At 45.4% G+C, this 24615-nt stretch overlaps 1 protein-coding gene across 1 annotated transcript in view; it reads left to right on the forward strand.

Moving 5' to 3' along the window:
• The first annotated feature begins 19561 nt into the window (after positions 1 to 19561).
• The window catches only part of LOC149371322 (uncharacterized), a 94109-nt gene continuing 89055 nt past the window's right edge, over positions 19562 to 24615 (forward strand). Inside the window, exon 1 of the mRNA XM_089565270.1 lies at positions 19562 to 19904. The gene's annotated coding sequence lies outside the window, so the exon portion shown is untranslated. The remainder of the gene's footprint in view (positions 19905 to 24615) is intronic.

Consider the following 24615-nt stretch of genomic DNA (forward strand, 5'->3'; position numbering starts at 1 on the left):
TCTGATATTTTAATGTAGCTTCACATGGCTGCTTCAAAAATGTTAAAAATATGCACCGACACGTCAAGATATTATAAGTTCATTAGTGGACTGTTGTGCACCATTTGCTGAAGGGAGATGTCTGCGTTGTTACATGTTAGGCGAATAGGTTTCAGATATAATTGACGGATTATTGAACATTTTCCCCTTTTGCATTCCAGCGTCCCACCACTGAATCCCCAGCGCAGAACCCGCTGTGGTGGAATTGTGGTCAGGGCGCTTGGCTACTGATACCTAGGTGCGAACACTGTCGGGGCGGCCGCGTTTCGGAGGAGGCGAAACGCAAAAGGCGCCGATGTGCTTTGAGATGTCTATGCACGTTAAAGATCCCCAGGTGGTGAAAATTTTACGGCAGCCTTCCACTACGGCACCTCTTCCTCTCTTTTATCTCTCCCCTCACTGCGCGGTTGAGGTGTCCACCTAGAAGGAGACAGTTACTGCGCCCTTTCATATTGTTACAATATACCCCCCCCCCCCGTAACAATATACTCATAAATGTTTTCTTCAGCGCAGAAGCCTGATGACGCTGTCAAAATGGTAACCACGGTAGTGAAACGAAGGGACAGCACTAAAGAGGCATTGCGAGCACTCCCATTCGTATGCAAAATAAAGCACTGAACTAAAACAATGCTCCGTTTGCTTTCTCTATGAAATATGCTGTACACGAATGGGCAGTTATGTCTGGCTGCTCAAGTGTTTTTTATTTTTTCATTAACTATCTTTATGCGAGACGAAAAAAAAGGTAAATGCAATAGCTGACTTCATTGACGGTACTATCCCACTACGGGTGAATCGGGTGTATCTGCACTCTAAACAGAAAGGAGTAAAAGGGAGTAAACTGTGGTGTAATGTAATGTAATGTAATGTAGTGTAGTGTAGTGTAGTGTAGTGTAGTGTAGTGTAGTGTAGTGTGTGTAGTGTAGTGTAGTGTAGTGTTGTTTAGTGTAGTGTAGTGTTATTTAGTGTAGTGTAGTGTAGTGTAGTGTTGTTTAGTGTAGTGTAGTGTAGTGTGTGTAGTGTAGTGTAGTGTAGTGTAGTGTAGTGTAGTGTTATTTAGTGTAGTGTAGTGTAGTGTAGTGTAGTGTAGTGTAGTGTTGTTTAGTGTAGTGTAGTGTAGTGTAGTGTAGTGTAGTGTGTGTAGTGTAGTGTAGTGTAGTGTTGTTTAGTGTAGTGTGTGTAGTGTAGTGTAGTGTAGTGTAGTGTAGTGTTGTTTAGTGTAGTGTAGTGTAGTGTAGTGTAGTGTAGTGCAGTGTAGTGTAGTGTAGTGTAGTGTAGTGTAGTGTAGTGTAGTGTAGTGTAGTGTGTGTAGTGTAGTGTAGTGTAGTGTTGTTTAGTGTAGTGTAGTGTTATTTAGTGTAGTGTAGTGTAGTGTAGTGTTGTTTAGTGTAGTGTAGTGTAGTGTAGTGTGTGTAGTGTAGTGTAGTGTAGTGTTGTTTAGTGTAGTGTAGTGTTATTTAGTGTAGTGTAGTGTAGTGTAGTGTAGTGTAGTGTAGTGTTGTTTAGTGTAGTGTAGTGTAGTGTAGTGTAGTGTGTGTAGTGTAGTGTAGCGTAGTGTTGTTTAGTGTAGTGTAGTGTAGTGTAGTGTAGTGTAGTGTAGTGTAGTGTAGTGTAGTGTTGTTTAGTGTAGTGTAGTGTAGTGTGTGTAGTGTAGTGTAGTGTAGTGTTGTTTAGTGTAGTGTAGTGTAGTGTTGTTTAGTGTAGTGTGTGTAGTGTAGTGTAGTGTAGTGTAGTGTAGTGTAGTGTTGTTTAGTGTAGTGTAGTGTAGTGTAGTGTAGTGCAGTGTAGTGTAGTGTAGTGTAGTGTTGTTTAGTGTAGTGTAGTGTAGTGTTGTTTAGTGTAGTGTGTGTAGTGTAGTGTAGTGTAGTGTAGTGTAGTGTAGTGTAGTGTAGTGTAGTGTAGTGTTGTTTAGTGTAGTGTAGTGTAGTGTAGTGTAGTGCAGTGTAGTGTAGTGTAGTGTAGTGTAGTGTAGTGTTGTTTAGTGTAGTGTAGTGTAGTGTAGTGTAGTGTAGTGCAGTGTAGTGTAGTGTAGTGTAGTGTAGTGTTGTTTAGTGTAGTGTAGTGTAGTGTTGTTTAGTGTAGTGTGTGTAGTGTAGTGTAGTGTAGTGTAGTGTAGTGCAGTGTAGTGTAGTGTAGTGTAGTGTTGTTTAGTGTAGTGTAGTGTAGTGTTGTTTAGTGTAGTGTGTGTAGTGTAGTGTAGTGTAGTGTAGTGTTGTTTAGTGTTGTTTAGTGTAGTGTAGTGTAGTGTAGTGTAGTGTAGTGTAGTGTAGTGTAGTGTAGTGTAGTGTAGTGTTGTTTAGTGTAGTGTAGTGTAGTGTGTGTAGTGTAGTGTAGTGTAGTGTTGTTTAGTGTAGTGTAGTGTAGTGTTGTTTAGTGTAGTGTAGTGTAGTGTAGTGTGTGTAGTGTAGTGTAGTGTAGTGTTGTTTAGTGTAGTGTAGTGTTATTTAGTGTAGTGTAGTGTAGTGTAGTGTAGTGTAGTGTAGTGTAGTGTTGTTTAGTGTAGTGTAGTGTAGTGTAGTGTAGTGTGTGTAGTGTAGTGTAGCGTAGTGTTGTTTAGTGTAGTGTAGTGTAGTGTAGTGTAGTGTAGTGTAGTGTAGTGTAGTGTAGTGTTGTTTAGTGTAGTGTAGTGTTATTTAGTGTAGTGTAGTGTAGTGTAGTGTAGTGTAGTGTTGTTTAGTGTAGTGTGTGTAGTGTAGTGTAGTGTAGTGTAGTGTAGTGTAGTGTAGTGTTGTTTAGTGTAGTGTAGTGTAGTGTAGTGTAGTGTAGTGCAGTGTAGTGTAGTGTAGTGTAGTGTAGTGTAGTGTAGTGTAGTGTGTGTAGTGTAGTGTAGTGTAGTGTTGTTTAGTGTAGTGTAGTGTTATTTAGTGTAGTGTAGTGTAGTGTAGTGTTGTTTAGTGTAGTGTAGTGTAGTGTAGTGTGTGTAGTGTAGTGTAGTGTAGTGTTGTTTAGTGTAGTGTAGTGTTATTTAGTGTAGTGTAGTGTAGTGTAGTGTAGTGTAGTGTAGTGTTGTTTAGTGTAGTGTAGTGTAGTGTAGTGTAGTGTGTGTAGTGTAGTGTAGCGTAGTGTTGTTTAGTGTAGTGTAGTGTAGTGTAGTGTAGTGTAGTGTAGTGTAGTGTAGTGTAGTGTTGTTTAGTGTAGTGTAGTGTAGTGTGTGTAGTGTAGTGTAGTGTAGTGTTGTTTAGTGTAGTGTAGTGTAGTGTAGTGTAGTGTAGTGTAGTGTTGTTTAGTGTAGTGTAGTGTAGTAGTCCCTTTTATAAAAGGGAGTGCGCCAGAGGACAGTTTACTTCCTTTTTACTCCCTTTTAGGCGTATTCATGTTTAGAATGTATGTGTAGAAGATTACCGCTCTGCACGAGTAAACAAATAGTAAAGCATTTAAAAAGGGTAGCGCTCAACGTGAGGTACCGCGGCTTGAAAAGCGAGACCATTTTGCATCCAGATGCTCACGCAACAGCTGAGGAGAGAGACTCTCATGTCGGCAGTCGGGGCTGTAAAAAGAAAGAGAGAGAGAAAAAAAAGCCCTGTATCCACCAACTCGGAGTTAGTCGCCTAGGAGGGGACGATCTTGTTCCACCATGGTCCAAGTTAACCCTTTACTCGGCCGAGATGAACTAGTCGCTTTGTGAGTTTGGGAAAAATCTGTGCCCCGCTGTATCATGAAGAGGCGGCTTGGCGCTTAGAACAAACGCGGCGAGAATAGTACAGTCCCTTAGTTAAATAAGATTACTCCGACACCCTTTCCCAAAATTTTCGTCCTGAGAGGAAATGAGCTATGTCAGCCGAGTTATGCGCCGGTCCACTTAAGAAGATAAGGACGCACAGTTTTATTTGAAGGGATGAATATGAGGACGGTACTGTACTGGGCGAGCTGCACTGGTGCAAATGCACTAGTTTCATGCCTCCCGCTCTGTCCTTAGAACCTCAGCTCTCGTTTCATTTTTGTACTCGTTTAAATATTGAAAGCCAAGTGCAGGAAAGGATATCGAAGGAAAACAGCCTTGGGAGAGGTTAATTTCTAATAATATTGTTGCAACACATGACCAAGTAGGTCCGAATAAAACAATTTCTGGTGGTTTTGCACTCGTATTTTCTTTCTCTTGAGGAGAACATGAAGCACCGGACAGCTTCAACATATGAATTTGATTTTTAAGGCTCACTCGTAGGCTTTTCGACCCCTTTCACCCTCCAACTTCTCCAAAGTGCACCGGCTGGTATAATTAGCCGCTTCATTTAAGGCGTTATATCAGTCGATACAACGTTTTCGCATACGAAAGACAAGAACTGTGCTATTGGGACCGCTGTATTTGTTTCCATGGCTAGAGAAGCACGCGCTGTTTAGGAGGACGATAAACCCAAAGGGATGAGCCATTAGCTAGCGTAAAATAAATAAGTTGTCTTAATACAAAGAGCGTTTTATGTAATTACAAGTCTAGAAAAATTGTTGTCAGCAGTTATGCTATTTAGCATGGTGTAGCCACTATCGAATCTGTCATGCAGGTTAACTGACATGTAACCAAGTGCGCAGTGCTTACTGGGATCCTCTTATTCCCTTAACGAAATGACAGAGCGGCTGAGTTCACTCTGTCTTCTATCCTCTGATCAATAAGTTAACTAGTTGTCGCCTTCGACCGATAGCAATGCAGCATGTGCCTCTGGCGTTAGATTTCAGCTTTTTGATTGCATATCAACGCTGACGGGATGAGCGACAGCTTAGTCCGATGTAGCATCGGATAACAAGCTCGTCACTGAGCAGAATTTCATTTAAATATAATATAGACACATAAAAAAGTCATGTCGAGATTCGTGCTATTAAAACCTGAGGTTGAATGCTCACTGACGGAGTTAAGGTGGTCTCCTGCCATCACTCAGAGACAATTTCCTTTTCACTGAACATATCGCACTTCTCTATATATAATAACTTGACTGTGTGTGTGTGTGTGTGTGTGTGTGTGTGTGTGTGTGTGTGTGTGTGTGTGTGTGTGTGTGTGTGTGTGTGTGTGTGTGTGTGTGTGTGTGTGTGTGTGTGTGTGTGTGTGTGTGTGTGTGTGTGTGTGTGTGTGTGTGTGTGTGTGTGTGTGTGTGTGTGTGTGTGTGCGTGCGTGCGCGCGCCAACAATTTAATGACAGTAAGCAGTACAAAAATGGCACATGAGGAGTAGAGCAAGCCAAAATATAATGCCATGACACGAGAACTGCGTGAAGGCTTCAAGATTGTGGCGGTACGGAAAGCTGCGATTTTTTGGTGCCGGTATTTGTATTGTCTCTCTCGCGTTGTGAAAAATATTATACCGGGAAAAACGAGTAGCAGGTTTTCAGCGTGTACGACGCAAGTGGTGAGGATTGATTCGCGCGGATCTTGGGAGTGCATCAAACTAAAATCTTACAAACTCAAACTCTCACGCACGCGCTTCTGTGCGGCTACAGAATATAAAATGAACCAACCTTCAGCAATATGAGCCGGTAACTTGAAAGTGCATTAGGAATGCAACCTTTGGTTGCCCTTTGTTTAAAGGGGTGAAGTGCGTTGGTGGCAAATTTATTGATTTTATTGCAGGTGGTGTTGAGAGCCTGCTCGCCAGCAGTGAGGACATATTGAAAGAGAAAGCAAACACCAAGCGTACCATAGTCATCAGCCACGCGCGCTGACAAAACTCAAGCCACTATCTCCTTCGCAAAAGATAGCTATAGGTTTCATTCAAGGCATTTTTTTATTCTTCGCGTTTCTCTAGGATTTAGTTCAGATGTGTCTGGGGAATTCGGAGCCTTACTTTTCTTAAAGGTAAAGAAAGTGTGCTTTTTTTTTTCTATATGCCCAGACGTAATGTGCCCGTGAATCTCGGCGTCACAGACCCACCTCGGGGCGAACGGCTTTCTTCCAATCCTTCTTGGTCAACGCAAAAGGAAGAGTAAGGTCACTTTACGGTCACACTTGGGAATGATGCTATGGAAATGCCGCTGACAGACGGCTGAAGGGCAGCTCTGTGCGTTAAAAACAAAGAACGAAGGCTGTTCACTTCGCATTTCTGCCACAGAAATTCAAGCGGGTTTGTATCTGTTTTGTGGAATTCGCATTCAAATGACCACGAGGGGGGAGCGTTAAGGAGCTTTTAGAACTTTAAATGCAGGATACGTCGTCTCGGGTTCTTGAAGCACTTTTTTTTTTTTCTGGGCAGGTGGTGAAAGGAAGTCGGCATTCTTTGTGTTTTAACCAAGAGGAAATGCAAAGAAGACGTTCTTTATATAAGCAGTGTCGTGTTGAGCAATTGGTTCTGGCAGAGGCTACCACACTTTTTTGTTGTTTATTTCATTCTAAAGAAAAAAGAAAAGACAAAGAAGACGCCGTTGCAGCACAGCGCCTCGTTTGCCACTTGTTTGTTGGGGCAATAAATTACAAAACATTAAGGAACGAGTACGTTATTGGTCTTTATTGCGGCGGCATGCATTGACACCGGCGTGCAGATAAAAATCTCAGTAAACTAGACTGCTGTGAAAACACCTTCAGCAGTGAATGTAAATGGGTTGTGCCGAACACTATTAAAACACAAAGTCAGGGAACAGCTTCAACAACGTCGTCGGAGATAAAGAAACCCAGCATGTGCTTCTGCACTCTAAAGAAGAATATTCCTAAATGGGAGTAAAAGGGCGGTAAGATGTCTTCTAGCACATTCCCTTTTATAAAAGAGAGTACTGTAAAGGACAGGGTAGTCCCTTTTTGCTGCTTTCTTTTTAGAGTTTACTCACGTCATACTAGCAGCTGGGTCCACCAATGAGGTCGTTCTTTATAACAGTGGTGATTGTATAAATGGGACTTTTTTCAGTTAACGCCATAGTTTACCTGTTGTCAGCGTGGGGTGTTGTAGACGTAAACCCTATGATATCACTTCTCAATTGTCTACGTGATCCAGGCCACAGAAATAACAGCGGACCACATGAGTGACAGCTGGCGTACGCTGGTTCCAAAACATGGCCATCTGTGTCCTGAGCGGCTCTACGTTTTGGATGCGTAGTGCCATTACGAACTCAGTTCCCCAGGCTGATTTTAACCTTCTTCTTAAGGATAATAACCTCGATATGGAGCGGTGAACATTGCCTTCCGATCCGGTGAGTGCGGCTTCATAGTGTCCATAAATAGAACCATAAAAAATGCATCCGGTGCGGTCGACAAATAAGAAGCAAAATGCTGCGTTAAAGTTCAAACCCAAGTGGCCAAAATTAGCAGCGCAGCGCGTTAACCGCCACTGTACAGACGTAATTTTGATTGTTCGTGTTTTGGTTTTACGTAGGCCCGACTTTACAAATATGGATTTCCTATGCCACAGGTATAAAAACAGAAAAGAACTGTGAACCCAAAATTTGAGCACTGCATTAACAATTTAGCGTAATGGAATATTTAACAAAGCGCCCAGCACAGAAACCCTATCGATCTGTTGCTTCAGCTGAGCATATGCAGCCCGAGCAGCAAGGACTTCCCATGTAAAGCATACCGGAACAATTTTCTTGTCTACATCGGCGTTGTCGCTGCAAAATATTTTTAAAGACCACTTTTGCCTACTCTCCCCCCCCCCCCCCCCCCCCCCACGCCCCCCCTTTTTTTTTCGCGTCTTTGCTGTTGTGTCCTGTACAGTCGCAGAATTAGTAGGCATTGCAATTACTCTTAAAAGCCTCTTTCTGTGTTAACCTCACAGTGTTGCGATTCCGAGACTCCAAGTTACCGCTTAAGCGTCTCAAAAGCTGGACTGCCTTAGACAAATTAAGTCCTGGGCTCGCAACCTGAAATAAGGAAACTCAAGCATGACAGGCTTACAGTGTTCCTACAATGGTGCTCTTCTCTTCTCACTGTATTACTCTAGAAGCTCGGTCATGCCTGCTACAGTTACAAAAGACGAGAGTTTTGCAAAGCAGCATGTGGCACACTACTTATCGCTACAGCCGCCTTTTCATCTGCCTACGTAACCACCAGTTTTAACACGAGAAAAAAGCACTATCTTGTATAGACTGGACACATGACAACGCCCCACACCTGCATGGCTGCTCAATTTCCATCGTAAGGCGTAACCTTTGTGCTTGTGTTGCACAACATTTTATTCTAGTGTACCCCTGATTTTCCAATAAGAGAGAGATTTCTGAGCGATCTGAGGAAGTGAAATTAGCAGTTTGACAGCGTCGTTCATGCTGTATACCAAAGCACTGTAGCGAAGCCTGTATTGAAGCTCTTATTGGGGCATTGCCCTTCTGAGGCAGGGTAGGAGATATATTTGCTCAGGTTATCAGACAAAGGAAGAAAAAATATTTTTGTTTTTCAACCCGTCTTTGACCGGTGGTTAAGGAACACGTACGAAGGGCTGGGGGTGGGGGGCGTTTTGCTCATTAGAGCCAGTTGAAGAACGAATTGTCCGATACAAAAAAAAAATCATGGCGCTTCGGCACTCAGGGCAGGTAATAACCCGAGGAGGCACATGCAATGTTTCATACCTCACTTAGTACTGAATGCACTTTCTGACCACGTTTCGTAATAAACCTCTTTGCTGGCAACGACGTAATAGTAAAAGCACGAGTTTACGCTACGATTTCAATGACGCCGGACATGGCAAGGCAAACGCCAGGAATAAACATGCTTCCTATGAAAGGAAGCGAGAAAAAAAGAGACGAGCCAAGCCGAAGAAAGCTATCTTGTTTTGGGAACCCAACAACTACGGATGCGCTACAAGGGGAAGCAGGAGATAAAGGAAATTCAATTTAAGCAGCGCTTTTGTTAGAAACCAAAGCCTTGCGTGTATACGATTTGTGTCTGCGATAGTCTGTAATGTATGGCTCGTGGTTTAGCCTTTCTAGCAGCAAACCGCTAGTTGAAGTCGTACGTGTTCTGCGAAACTAGTGCAACTGGTACCTGCAACTCACCACGTAAGAACTAGCGACGACTTCCACTCTATATGCGTTTCAGGCTTCAGACCAGATCACACGTTGGGTGCGCAAAAAGTTGGACACGGACTAGCGCTATACTGTCGACTGATTTATGTCTTGAAATCCTCGGACATTACCACCAGTCGCAACTTCCGACGTATAAATCAGAAGTTTTGCGCCTGGCTATGTCCCTATTGGTCCCTTTGTCAAAGCCCGGTTTCGTGCGCTTCCGTGATGTCCGGTGAACAATAACTAGCCCGATCAACCTGCAGTTCAGAGGAGAATTCCGGGTGCTGAAAGCACCAGCGGCGAAGCCCACTGATCGTGGAGCAAATGTCCAGGCCGAGGCAGCGAAGTAATAAACACGAGAACTACCTACTGATCGTTATCTTTATCACTGAAATTCCAACTTTCTTCTATTCATTCACCCAACCCGGTATTCTGAGTAAAGCCTCGCGCCACCAAACGCATAAAAATTTGTTTCCTCATCTCGCTTTCTCCCAGGCTGCCTATGGTCTGAGTGCGCTCAGTAGTAACCACTTCAACCACACACCCCTAATGAATCAATGAGAAAAGAACTCGGTGGGGATCTTTCAAATCACAGATGCTATTTCTATTGTATAGATTCAAAACAATTCAGTATGCACAGTACCTTAAAATGTTTCTCATATATATGCAATGCATTAGTTTTTTTTTTCTCTCAAAAGCAGTCTTACACGGTGGACTTCAATGTCCGAGATATATAAATTACTGGCATTAATCGCTCTTGTAAGTTTCAACTATTGGACACAAGTCGACTGACGATAGAAAAATTCGTTGGAGGCACTTAGATATCTCTTAAGTGCGGGAAGGCGAAAGCCGTTTGCGACTCACTGCACTGATTTGAATTTGCCGGAATTGAATTCATTTGACGACAGAGGAGAAGAGTGTGGCGAGAGAAAACGGTGACGTCACCCTGCGCATGCGCAGCATGTCGTCAGTTGTTGCTTGGCGGCGGGTCACACTGCTTCGACGTCCTTTCGTCTGATGTGACGTCATCATCCAGTTTTCCTCGTTTTTGAGAAATCTTTGCCCAAATTATACATCTTTCGGCGATGTTATGTACTAATTACGCTTAATTACACATTTTTCAGTCTTATTTCACACAAATACGGGGTTTTTCCGCCAATTTTGTGATAATTTTCACTATGCTGTGACGATTTCCGGTGGATGTGACGCCACACCGTTCTCGCCGCTATATCGACGTCCACGCTATATCGAAGCATTTCGTTGTTTTCTTTGTTTTTATCGCTATAATTGGCTATAATCAATTAACTATGCACTCCACAGTCATCAAACTTGGCGTCGGGGTTACATTTTGCCCCCTATATCTCATGCTACCACTCGTTTTCTTTTAGCAGCTGCGCTCGTTGATGAGTCACCCCAGGCGCTGTATGTAATGTCGTACGGACGGACGGGAGTATGAGCCATTAAAGACTTTCGCCTTAATACAAGAAAAGAGCTGTAGTGAGCTCACAAAAAATTCCGCCTCTCCAAGTCACAGCATAGCCTGTGTTGCAATATAAAACACCTTTTATGTCACTTCACTTTCACTTTCCTTAAAAGTGTACTTTCGTTTTATGAGCAGCACACTAGATTTTTCCGATGTGTTATCCAGTTGGTAGTATTTCATGGTACCTACGTACTTAGCCAACAGCATGATAAGAGTAACCCTCCAGTGTCTCCTGGAACTTCAGTGGCTGTTATCATAATGGCTCTTGCGGCCATGATATGCCGAGAAGCCGCTCGGCTGCAGAGAAAAGAATTTGTGACTTCCTTCCCCTCCATGCGAAGATGGCACAAAGGCAAATTGCGAAGGAGACTCGAGATGGTCACAAGCGTGGGTGAAACGTCACATAGAAAAAGCTTATTGTCTGAGCACAAACCCGTTGAAATTGGTCTGAACGTATCACGTGATGCAATGACTTCACAGAGTAATGGTTTGCTGCAGTCTGTGCCCGAAAGCAGAAAAAAGGAAGTGAGCTGTGCACTAGCTTCATGTCTTTAAGGGGCAGGGCATGCTGCCCAAGTCCTTGGGGTAGATTTGCACCACTAAAAATACGGAATACTTACACTTGGCGACAAAAACAAGTGTCCTCTTCAGAATATGCGAATTTTTAGCAGTCCATACATTTTAACCGAGGTTTCAATCTCTTCTATTTGCTAACCTCAGGACCTCCAATGCCGTGTTTAAGAGCCTCATCCCATTTCTAACTGCATCAAGTTGATATGCTTTGTAGTGGGAATATACCTCCGTTGTCAAGAATAATCATTCCACATATTTAGCGATCGAAATCTACTCTGAAACTTGGGAACCATACCCTGCCCCTAAAAGGGAGGACGCTAGAGGACAGCTGATCACTTTTTAGCCCTATGTAGGCTTATTCGTGTTAAGAATGTTTCCCAATACTCAAAGTCCCGCCTGTTGCAGCTATTGAACAGAAATATAACAAATTGACTTCTTTCCATTTTCCGTCCATCAGGAGTACTCATCGCCAATTCTATTCCTACGATGTCAACCTTGAGAAGCTAAACCGAGAAGCCATCCACATTGTCACGGTTCTGCCGAAGCATTCACCTCTCAGAGCTTTACGTGCACAGCGGTATGAACGTGCTCTCAGAGATTGCTGAACAGGCAAATATCAACCAAAGGGACTGGCTCAGCAGCACCCCAGCTGGACTTCACATTTTGGAAGAACTTAATATTGCGCCAAGCAGAGAATTTCACCCCTCAATAGATTACGTCCATCCTACATAGGCCTCTAGAGCTGTGCTTGCAGAGACCACTGCCATGAAACATGGTTTCATGATGTGAAAACTCGGAACGCACAAAGCACCGGCTACTGCCACTATCGTAAGCACCGATATGGCATAGACTGTATACTCCGTACAGCTGGTGAGCATAATACTAGCGAGAATGGAGCTCCCAAGCAAGTGCGTAGAGTGGCGTGGGTCGACATCACCCGTCGCGTGGTGAATACGGCTGTACACCCATCGTCGACGACGTCTACACTGTGGAGGTAGAACTTACAGCTCTCCTAAAAGGAGCGTAGTGGGCCCCGCAACGTTACTCCAGGCACACACAACGTTACTCCAGGCACACACAACGCCCGCTTCGGCTTCGGGAGGTGGTGGGTTCGACTCCCGCCGCCGGCCGGGTACCCACTGGTTTTCTCAAAATGGGTACAAGCTATGCCCCGGCCTGGTGCTCGGCTTCCTAGGGCTGCATTGCTTGGGAAAGGAGCCTGCGCCTTCAAATCCCGTCACTGTAGGCAGAGAGTCGTGTGGACAAAGCGAAAAAGGGCCACAAGTTGGACTTCTACCGCACGAGGCGGATTTAAGTTTGCTTGGTAGAGGAACTTATCACTCATCCGTCAAGGCAACTGTTTGGTCTAAGACCCTTTTCCCAAGCATTTCACCCTAGAAGAGCCGAGCACCAGGCCAGGGGAAACCTTGTACCCATTAAAGAAACCGGTGGGTACCCGGCGACACTGGGGATCGAACCCAGCACCTCCCGAATGCGAGGCGGATGCTCTACCACAAGGCCACGCTTCGGTTATAACCGCAGCCGTGGCCTAGAGGCTTGGTCGTCCGCCTCGGCTGCGGGAGGTGGTTGGTTCGAAACCCACCGCCGGACACCCACCGGTAAAAATGGGTACAAGCCACCCCCGGCCCGGCGCCCGGCTTCTTCAGGGGTGTGAGCTTGGAGGAGGCTCCGCATACCCCGCTGCGCCTTTTCGGGGGCAAAACCAGTTTCGAACACCATCAGCCTGCAAAGGTGGTTCGTGATTCAATTCAGATTTCACAGTTTCGACGGAGTTTGGAGAGTTCGATGAAGTTTAAACGAGTTCGCACTAACGTGAGTTCAGTGGCACTGCGCCAACTTGAGCAAAAGCTGCGCCTTACAGCTGCGGTTATTACCGCAGCCGTGGCCTCGTGCTTGAGTGCTCGTCTCGGCTACGGGAGGTCGGGGGTTCGATTCCCCCGGCCGCCGGTCCACCCAGCCGGTCAATCCAATGGGAACAGGCGGTCCCCCGGCCTAGCGCTCGGCTCCTCAGAGGTGCACCGCGTGGGAAGGACAGCCTGCGCCGCAAAATTCTCGTCAAATGTGGGCAAAAAAAAAAAAAGGCCACAAATCGGGCTTCTACCGCACGAGGCGGATTTAAGGTTGCTTGACGGGGTTGCACGTTACTCCAGGCAAGAATTTTCTTTCTTCGTGGATTCGTATCACGCATATGAAACGTGCAAACAAGTGAGCGCAAGCCCGTCAGCATACAGTACCATCGTCGGTGACTACCGTCATTTCAGGAACTGAACCTCGAATTAAACATTACAGCGATGATTTCCTGGGTGCCTGCAAACGCAGGCAATGAAGGCAATGAGTAGGACAACAGCGAGGAGCGAGCATCAGCACAAAAGATAGCAACCGCTCAGAACGCACTCATTACCTTACAGGGTAACCACGCCTAACCCTTCGACCCCTCAGCCGAGAAAGAAATCACGAAAGAAATCGCTGAGAGTGCGCAGCATGCCGAGGTTAATCAGCAGCCTTCATCAGAGTCACCGGTCTTAAAGGAAGTCCAGTTCGGAAGTCGCAACCATTATGGGCTAGGAGCGAGAGTTAAAATGCCTCTCTCGCACCAGCCGCCGTGGCGTTCAGCTGCTGAGTGTAAGGCTGCGGGATCGAATCCTGGCCAGAGCGGCCGGATATAAACCGACGAGAAATGCAAAAAGCTCACAGGACGGATTCCATTGCGTAACGCGAGATTCAGCGACAACTGTTAAGGTGTTTTTGTTTCACGATATATTGAGATAAAATTTTGAGAGCGCTTTTTTCTTAGTTATCCACACACACTCGTTCTTCGATTAGCGCTCCTCTCCAGTTAACCATTCCAGGCGAGCGACGCTACCTCCGATGGGCCTCTCCCCGGGCGGTGCTTTTCTCAGCAGCCGCCGCATACGGACCGTGCTACATACCGCCTCTCTCGCCGTACCCTTCCTCTTCATTCCACGATAACCACCTTTCTGGTAACGCATTCCTCTGCTCTCGCTACAGACTCTTGCCATGGTAACCGCCCTCTGGGTGGTCCCCGCAGCAACCGCCGTCCGTTTGCGCCGGTTGCACTACTGCCACTACTACAACGACACCAAACCCAGGAAACGGGCCTTTAACAGACGTCGCTGTAAAACGCCCGTCCGCGCGCGGTGTCAGTGAGCGCTGAGGCACCGCAGGCAATCAAAATAATGCACGGAACATCTATCTCTTCCCCTCCTTTAAACCCCTCCTCCATTCCTTCCTACGCGGCATGGTTCAGGAACCAGCCGCGGGTGATGCAGTTAGCCACCATGCAGTTACTGTGCCTCTCCTTTCCTGATAATCACACCAGCCAACATTATAAGTACGTGTTTCCTGCGTTAGCAGTATAGTCCTCTTTCAGCGAAAAAATCGTGGTCTGTGTGAAGCTTACACTTGCAGCTCTCCTAGCAGATCGGAGCTCGTCGGGATACTTTCCAAACACCCACCGGTTAATGCAGTTCCGGGTGCCCATCAGTAAAAATACCTACCACGTCCCACTACCCACGTCCACAAACCGGATGTCCAGGTTGAAATCACATTAAAAGACGCAATGGGAAGGCGATCGGAGCAAAATCGATGTGCGCACAAAACACTGTTGAGGCAGATTTATCGCATCTCATATCGTAACTTCATTTTTATCGGCCCCGCCGCGGCGGCTCAGTGGTTATGGCGCTCGGCTGCTGACCCGAAAGATGCGGGTTCGATCCCGGCCACGGCGGACGAATTTCGATGAAGGCGAAATTCTAGAGGCCCATATACAGTGCGATGTCAGTGCACGTTAAAGATCCCCAGGCGGTCGAAATTTCCGGAGCCATTCACTGCGGCGTCTCTCATAGGCTGAGTTGCTTTGGGACGTTAAACCCCAATAAACCAAACCAAACCATTTCTATCGGTCAGCGCCTCTCATGTGGATTATCATTATTTACTATCACTCGCGCACAAACCAGTTGTGCACATACATTAGAGGAGCTTTTTGAAGGAGGGCCAAAGGTTCTACAGGAAAACGACGGCACGCTGTACAAAGGCAACAAGTAAAGCCAGATTGCAGATTTCCCCCTCAGGCCACGGGTATCACCGCGACTCTTTCACCTTCTTTCAGCATCTTCAGCGTCACTTAAGCGCACATTGTTCTAAGGCTGGTTCGTCTTAAACAAGTAACAGTGTAAATAAGTGCTACACGAATAACTCAGAATGAGCGCTTGCCTTGAGTGTCTTGTACCGATCGTTTCGCCCTAAAAAGAAAGAGACAGTTGCTTTGCACTAAAGAAAAGCCAAGTTCGAAGGCATCAAAAGGGTGTCTGGTGCATTCTTCATCACTGGTGTCTGTTGACTGCAAGCCGCAAACAGTTGTTGCAGCCCACTTTGCGCTCTTTGAAGGCAATAAAGGTACTTTGTGCAAATGAAAGATTTTGCTGCGAAATATTTTATTCAATACGGGGAGTAGCCGGGAAGATTGGAATATTTCACGTGCAAGAGCTTAGTGCCTCACCTATTCGCTAATTGCTTCGCCCACTCAGTTACCGATAGTGGTACATGACTTGCTTGACATTGACGAACCTATATTGGGTGGTCTATTTTATTCCGAGCAAAGGAGTTGTGGAGTTATAGAGAAAAACAGCAAATAACTTCAAATGTTTGGAGCGCCCTAGTTGTCACCTAAACTGCAATCAACGAATATCTGCTTTTTCTACGCACGTCCTGCATATTAATTCCCTTCAATCGATAGAACCTTGACGCCAGGTTCAAGTTATTTGATTTGTGCGCATCGAGTGGGTGGCAGTTCTCTCTGCGTTGTACAAAGGTCTCGGTACGACAAAAAATAAATGCTTTAAAGTAACTTTGTGACTGTCAAAGTTAAATCCCGTGAAATGTGATATGTGTCACGGGCTCGATTCCTCGGTCGATTTTTAGTATCATCAACTACATGTCACAAAAGAGCGAAAAAAATTAGCCCTGAGAGTTTTCCATCGAAATTGTTAATCTTGATCCTGGAGTACATACGACGTACTTGTCGAGCGATTGTAACGGTGATGACAGCATATGTGTCTCCGAGTGTGATGTGAAAGTGACATAATTGCGTTGATCTGGCTTAAGGACCGAGTTCGCAATCCAATGGTTATGGCTGCGGGAACGTCATTCACGTGTGAAAAATCTTTTGCTTTGTATACTCTCACAGTGACTTGTGCGTAGGAGTTGTGTTGGCGATTTGAACGTCACTTTCTCAGAATGCAGCGACCAGGTCTACTACGTTCTACGTTAAAATGTCCCGAAAATAATTTGGCCCATCGCAGTTGGACATTTTTCGTGAATCTAATAGTCAAGTATGACGATACAGCCGCTATCATCCGCTATAATAGTTAGTAATTACATGTTTGCGGAGAACATATTTATAAACCGGCTGAGGTAACTGTCACTAATCTAGATAAATTGCGCTCTTCGGAAGCTGTTCGAGACACTAGTATCGAAAATACAAACCCCTCGTTGTGTATCAGCTGACAAAAACAACAGAGTATGCTGTTGAATGCAGCTTGCTGTTCTCAATATAATTATGTTGACTGTTGTTGAGAAGCAAAACCATGCTTCTCTCTGGATAGGTGCTACACCTTTATATGCTTGTTTGTCATCTTTCAGTAGAATAGGCACTTTGCCGAAATATGTAAGGAATGGCGTCCAACGCTGGAAGCAAATGTAATTGGGCTGAACTCTCACCGTCAGAAGTTTGACGTATAGTTCGAACATCGTATATGTCCGCCTTGGTTCTCAAAAATGGCGCTCTGGCGTTTACAGTTGCAGAGTCTCCGGTCGACTGAAGCCTCGTTTACATGAACCCGACAGTGATGGGTCGAGTCAGGGGGTCGAGTTGAGCAACTTCATCCCAACTCGACGACTGCGTGTTTACACGAACTCGATTTTAGGGAGTCGAGACCGGTTTAACTGCAGCGCCACCAAGCGTCGACCAGCGCAGCGGGAGAGGGCAGTGGTAGCCTCCAAGATTGCGGCATGGTACCACTGTGTCGGAGGCGCGAAGGCGCAAGCGAAAAACAGGATCGCGTTTATCCTCTCCCCTCCCACTAACCCGACTCTTCCACTCTGTCCGGTTTACATGCTATTCGCCGTTGGGGTCGAGAAAGTCAACCCACCCCCTTTGACTGGTTGACTGGACTCGCTCTCTCGACTCCCGGACCCGACTCTGGGGTGTTTACATGAACCCAGCAACTGGTTTTCAACTCAACTCCCCAACTCAACCCCATATTGTAAACGCCGCTTGAGAAAAAGGGCCCCGGGGAAGAAAAAAATGACTTGACACGAGGCGACCCCGTATACTGCTAGGCCTGAGGTCACGTACGCGTTTACCGTGAAGCACAGAGCACGCAAGCCACTGGAATACCGACGCTCCTTACTTGCCATATTGCTTGAGCGCAGTCGGAGGCAGAATGCTGGTGCTGCTCTCCCCTGCAAGATGTCACTGCGGTATTTTTTCCTCCTGTGGTGCGAGAGAATGACCGGCGGCGCAGCGCCATCCAAATGGTTAGAAAAAAGAAATGAATTTCCACTCGACTTCCAAAACGTGGTTAACCTCACGCTTATTGTGCTGCCTTGTAATTCTGTATGCACTGGACTCGCCAATTATCGTTCGCTTGTCGTTGTCCAAACAAAAATAGTAAAAGACGAAGCCGGTGACTATTGAGAAGTCACACGCAAACAAACGTTAGGCATACCCGACAATTCTGGACAAAAGCATTACTGAGCGGAAAACTGTTTATGAACGCAATTTTTTTTAAATAATTAAGATTTCACTATAACAGCCAATATATCCGCAGATCACCCGACAGAAGTCTTGAATTCTTTTTTTTATTAATTTTTTTGCTGCCGTCAATAGCGTTTTCCCGTTGGTTTTCCATGGGACTCTTAACTGTTCGATGCGATCGATGGAAACACTTTAAAAGAAAGATTTTGCTACATATCAGAAGAATGGACCATTGCCTTCAATATTTCTCTAAAAGTATCTTAAAATTTTCGAATTTTCAAAATATTTTGTCCTAGAATGTTGGACACGTGTGAAAGAGCAAATAGTTTTGCGTTTTAACTATCGAGGTTAAACTGAGGTCCACGTAACGATATTTTTGATCGCCGTTAAGCTTTAAGTTTAGCTTCAGAAAACAGTGACGTGTTCGAACTGTCGCGTCAGTTTTCCACTTCGAGCTGGAACTGATGTGCTGCCACATCCTAATCCATTATAGAAAGCAGCAAATTTTGATTTTTGCATGGTGGTGCCTTTGGTGCGTCAAAATATCACGCTTTGTTTATATTAATTTATTCGCTGTTGGCCCCGCAGTGAAGTCATAGAAAGTGGCGGGACAGGCGTTCACTTTTTTTAATTTTTGCTTTTTTTTTATCTTGTGAGCTCTCGGCACAACGTTCGAGCAGAGATTGAGAAAAAACGCACGGAGGGGCAAGTAAAGTGGGAGATGGCAGACATCATTTTTGCATAGGTTGCAAGCATTTAGCTCTTGAGACGCAAAATTGTGAACCCTTAACTGTGCCGATGATTGCGCTCTTGTTCTGTCTTGTCTACCAGAGGCTCTGCTCAAACTTTCTCCGTCACTAATCTGAGTTTTGAACTCTTCCATTCATTTTACACTCCCGGAGTTTTCCCAATTATATTAACAAGCACTTCGTTCCCATAACAAGTGCTTAGTTACGACACTCCAATACTAAAATGCAAGCTTTTGCTATACAGGCAAGAACTCTTGAATAAGAATTTGCACGTGGAGCAACAAAATCTAATCCCCAGGTCCCCGAGTGCACATTCACGTCTGTCGTAATAAGCTATAACACACCAAAGAAAATCGGAGAGATGAACGCCTGCAGGTAGAACTTAGAACTTAGCGGCAAGGAAAGGTTCCTCTATGCGATATCCTTTAATCTTCCTGAATGCTCGAACGTCATCCTTCCGTACCGCGTGAACTTTACGTCGGCGTTTCCGAGAACAAAAGGGCGCCACACTGTCGTCGACGTATAGTCCCACTCACCTCCTCCGCCTTTAGCACCACACTTATCATCTCCCTTTTCCCGCTTAACGACACCGAGTAGGGGTGTCAAACACGCCAGAATAACGCACAGGTTCCGGCAGTGACGGAATTGGTCTAGAGTACTTTCTTTATCCCCTCTTCCGTACCGTTCTTCCTATTTCTATCCTTTTGTTTTTCTCCTCGCCTCAGTCTGAAGTGAAGCGCGATGCAGCAGAGCATTCCGAAAACCTCCTCCGCGCAACGGTTCCGACCCCACCTCCTCGGGGAAGACCGTATCGCGCGCGCTGCTCCTATTGGCTGGCCGCGCGCAGTCGCGCCGTGGGAGAGGGTGAGAAATAAAAAGGAGGGAAAGAGGGGAAGGCGGCAGGGAGGTGGAAAAGGACCGAAGGGACTCGCGAAAAAAAAAATAGAAACCCTTCACTCCCTCGCAGGTAGCGACGCCGAGTCCGTTTATAATCTCCGCCGGGCCGTCCCGGATCGCGCGTGCCCGCGTTTTGCTGCAGTTGTCCAGCGGCGGCAGTGACGACGACTCGCCACAGGTGACGTCACACAGCTCGCCCTCTTTCAGCGCGCGTCCCCCTCAGCACGTGACGTGACAGCGACGTCAGGAGCGGCCAGCGAAAAGGGGCCGGCCAAAGCTAAGCGTGTCTGGTCAAAAAGCCGACGGCCGTCGAAGCGAGTGGAAGCGCGCTACTGTTCGACGAACCCAGCGAACCTGGCCGAGCGAAACTTGGAGTCGGTCGGGGCATAAGTCTGACAGCGGGGATTTGCACCTGTCGTGCGTTCGACTAGTTGTCCTTGGACTCGGCGCACATCACAGGCAAGTTCGAGGCATCGTGATTTCGTCTGCACGCTATCGCTTTATTGTGCTTTGCATTTTATTAGTTCCAGTGTCCACTCAGTGGTTCTTTTGTAGAAATTTACCTTTTTTGTTTGTTTGTCTGTTTGTTTTATGCCACAGCAAAGGCTAATATAACTACCGGATCTTAATCCTGGGCAATATAGTTCAGAAAAAAAAGCATCAAGAACTGATACGGTGTTGCCACTGCCAATGAAAGCACATGCATGTTATAAAAGCTCAATTCCCGTCAAGAGGACAGTGCTGTCAGCCAAGTTCCCTGACCTCTGGCACTTCTCCTACGCGCTACAGCGCAATATTTAAGATCAGGTAGAGTCATAGGGTAATGTCGTCACCGAGTAGCGTCATTCGTACAAGCAGAAACCAGCATCACTTTTCCTCATCATGCTACCTGACCAGTACCTGCAGTTTCACATTAATCTAGCAAAAAACACCATGCGAAACAGTGGTAAGTCTTCCCTTATGAACTTGTCCATTAGCTTGAATTTGACAAAAGAAATGCGTGGAATGTGCTGATTTCTCCCCGCTTACCTCGCTCTTGCTTATTTTCTTTTTTTGGTGCTAAGATGCCACTTTGTAGCGTCTGAAGTTAGCAGTGAATATTCTGCGTACCTCGAAAGCTTTTCGGAAAACGAAAGCACAGCGACTTATCAAGAGCTGTTAGAACGCATACGTGTACACGAAAGAGGAAATCTGTAGGGCATGATGTACAATACTCACGTTTATACACAAGGAAAACTTCAAATTTACCGATTAAAATCCAAATTATTCTTCGAGAGCTGCGATCTCTTTGTTGCTCAGTGTCTTCTTGCGACCATGCTGTCTTCGCTTGTTTAATTGTACGCAATGCACTTTTTGCCTTTCCATCCACAGCTTGCTTTTTTTTAGAACATTATTTAGTGGACCACATGCTCCAGGAAAAGATTTTTTTCTATATTACTCTCCTTATCTCGTTTTGCCGCATACACTATTCTTCGTGTGCGCCGATAAGGGTCATGTCGATGAGGTCAGCGTCGAAATCATCATTCTTCAATTACAGTGCCAGCTGATGAAGCTAACCACAGCTGGAGCCGACATTGTCATGTTCGTAATGCAGCGAATGACGTCCGTAACCATCCGATGCACGTAAACAACCCCCGATGAATTACGTAGATCGTAACAAGAAGAAAACTAGCTGTAGGGCACAACGCAGCAAGCTTCAATATTGGGCTTTGCATGGGTACAGCGGTCCCTAATAGTGTTACAGAGGCATCAGCCGAAACTCATAGCAACGTAGAAACAATCACTCCTGGCCACGGGTTGTGCGGCGACAGGTTATCCTCGATGGCGTTCGTGTTTAGAGCAATTTACGGCTTCTTTGGTGCCGCAGTCTGAACTTGCATACCATTGTCAGCTACATCTTAATTGATCGCTCTTCGTGCTCTTTCTTGGATACTAGTGTCTTTGTGAAGAGTGCGACAAGATATGAATCTTTGCTGGTTATCAAGTGCCTGCACTTGGCTGCATTCAAATTTTGTTATGAAGTACTTTTCGCTTTTGTTTTGTGTGCAGCGTCTTCCGCACAATGATAAAGGCATCACGCACTATGTGGTTACGTGTTAGCAATAACCCTAGAAAGCAGGAATTTCAACATTTAGTGGCATTTCAGAGTCTTCCCCCAGACATTCTAGATTTTTGAGACGTTGGTCGGGGTCCGTATATTCACTGTCTCAAGGTGTGTGTGTGTGTGTGTGTGTGTGTGTGTGTGTGTGTGTGTGTGTGTGTGTGTGTGTGTGTGTGTGTGTGTGTGTGTGTGAGAGAGAGTCGCATGCTTTTCACAGTTTATGGCAGTTCTTAAAATCAAACTGAAATTAAGGTAGAAAACAGTGCTCGCACATTAGGTTAGGGATCGACGGTAACCTCTTTCAATGGTAAGAATTCAGTAACCATTACGCAGATATGACCGTCTAGCATTTTAAACTAACTGCCGGCGAGAAAACTATCATAATCAGCCTGACTGCTTCGACTGCAGTACAAAGATCTCTCCTATACATCTCCAATTAGCCCAACTGGCTACAACCTTTTATATGCGTCCACCAATTAGGCGAACAAACATAGCAGGGTAGTTTTCTCTTAAATCAACCTTCTTCTCCAAACCTAAATAAATAACCGCCAACAACGCACGCACTTCCTTTTAGCGACATGCTGCAGTGCGGCAATATTGCGTTAAAAAAAAAATTTAGCAAGAATGCTTTTCACATCTGTTCAGTCTGTATGGGAGTCAATTCCACAGTGGTTATGTTTGTTAGCAAGACCCCTGGGGGGGGGGGGGGGGGGGGCGAGTGGAAGATCTGTAAACTAGACGATGAGAAAACATGAAAATCTGTGCTCTCTATCGAAATAGCCAAGAAAATTGGCTTGCCACAGCGAGGAATGCAATCTCACAGCTCAGTTTCCAGGTCCAGTGATTTGGGTATTCTCTAGAAACTGTCTAAGAAGTCAAATTCCTAAGGAATACTGCATAAAAACGGGCTCAATAGGCGCGCGCATGAGTTTACGTTCTATTTACGTCGAATAAAGTTAAGCTGTTTGAATAACAGTTTACAGGTGTCAATTGACACTTGGATAGAAAAGAAGTGGTTAAAGAACTAGAGTATTAAAATAAACAATGAATTCGTATATTAATACTGTCAGGTGTTTCGAGGCTATAGCTGTCAGTTGCGCCTAAATGTTGGTATCTGGTGGTTCCTGAATCCGCGTCTTCTGTGTTAGCAGTTCCGTAAAATCCCCAAGCGTCAAAGCCACAGAAGAACTCTCGTAACGTCTTAGATGAAGCCAGAGAGTTTCTCTGGGAGCATGCAGTTTAGGATTAAGAGAGTTCAGATTTTCTTGCGCGCCACTTTGCACCCTGGTCTTAGCTTGCTTGCATTACGTGCACATTGCTACAAACAAGCCTCAAGTCTTGTGCGGAGCAAACAACATCCCATCCCCATTTTGGTCTTTCTCAAAGTGCATCGGGCTGTTATAGGCTGCTGATAGCACGTAGGCCCTTGTCAAAAAAAAAAAAGGGGGTGGGGGGGGGGGGGGGGGGGCTTCACTGAAATATTTAATTTTGTGTTCTTTTGTCTCCATACTTATATACCAGAATGAATGCTTTATAAGCATGCTAGAAGTAAATTTACTTATGAACATTTTTACAGTTATGTCATAAATAAAACTTTTACCGCGTACTATATTTTTGGCACATTAAAGATATGCGAAATTCAGTCAGGCTTATTCTGGTTAAAAAAAGGACCACAAGCGGGCTCTACCACACGAGGAGGATTTAGGTTCGACGGCGGAACCGCTTTCCCAAGCATTCCACCTCAGAAAAGCCCAGCGCCAGGCCGAGGGAAATCTTGTACCCATTAGAAAACTCGTCGGTACCCGGCGGCACTCGGGTCAAACCCAGCACCCACTGAGCGGGATACGGATGCTCTATCCCAAGCCCACCGCTCAAAAGGAGGTTTCTGGGTGCTTAGAAGTATAAAAAAATTGTTATTACCGACGCTGTCCTCTTCCGTCAATGAATTTAGCAGGCTGAGTGGAGCCTGGTCGTAGGGTAATGCATTCTGAACAAGAAGGAGTGAAAAGAGGAGAGTGCGCTAGAGGACAGCTTACTCCTTTTTTTACTCCCATATAGGCGTATTCCTGTTTAGCGTGCGGTTGTCTGCCTGCTGGAAGTTATTATGAACGAATGAACGACAAAAAAATCAAGTGTTTTGACTGTTCCCCGAAACATAATTTCGAGCACTAGATTGTTCTACGCAGCTTGAAATGAGCAGCATTTGTGTTTCTAAGAAATGCCCATATGTTAGAAATTAAGTGTACTTCTTACGAATTGATTTCATATTTACAACAGTATATTTCTAATTCATTTCCAACTCGCTAAAACAGTGTACATATTTTTTCTTCACGTATTTTAAATGTGCTCAAAGCATGCTTCTGAGGAAGATATCTTCAAAGAAACTTTAAGAACATATTTCGAACACCAAGCAAAAAGTCTGACAAACCTATTTTTGACATATTTTTAGAGCAATCATTGATACAAACTATGTTTAAAATGCAATATAAATATCCCGTTGTATACTCCAAAACGTGCTAATTTTCACCAAGGGGGAGCATACACAGTATAACAGGGGCTCAGATTGGACTAAAATGTCTCATTTTCAAGGCTCAATCCCATTGAAACAAGGTACGGTGTTGCACGAGAGGGAAATCTCTTTCTGGACACCAGTGCAGAAGTTCCTACCGTTGTCGTCGCAACGCCGAGGCGCACTGTTGCTGATACATGAACATATCTTGTTATGTTCCTGTGTTTAGGCTTCCAAGCACGCACTTATCTTTGCTTATCTTTTAGAGCTTATCTTGGAAAGGCCTCTCCCTTGCCTGAAAGCTCAATAACGCCTTGCTTCGATGGAAGGCACTGGCAGTTGATGCCGAAACAAAGGCGATGTCACAAGCTTCCGCGTGGCCGACCGTAGTGTGAGAAATGGAACACCTTGACAGGCAGGACGTGTGGACCATTGACACTCTTCTTCGCAGTAGTGTGATTATTGCATGTTTACGCATACTTATTTCTGCAAACGTTTCGTAAGGCACTTGTCATTCCTAATTCATCTGCTGTGTTTTGAACTCCATTTTAACGCGATGC

This window comes from Amblyomma mixtum, chromosome 1 (assembly GCF_055824585.1).
Source record: "Amblyomma mixtum isolate Tamu chromosome 1, ASM5582458v1, whole genome shotgun sequence".
NCBI classification, from domain to species: domain Eukaryota; kingdom Metazoa; phylum Arthropoda; class Arachnida; order Ixodida; family Ixodidae; genus Amblyomma; species Amblyomma mixtum.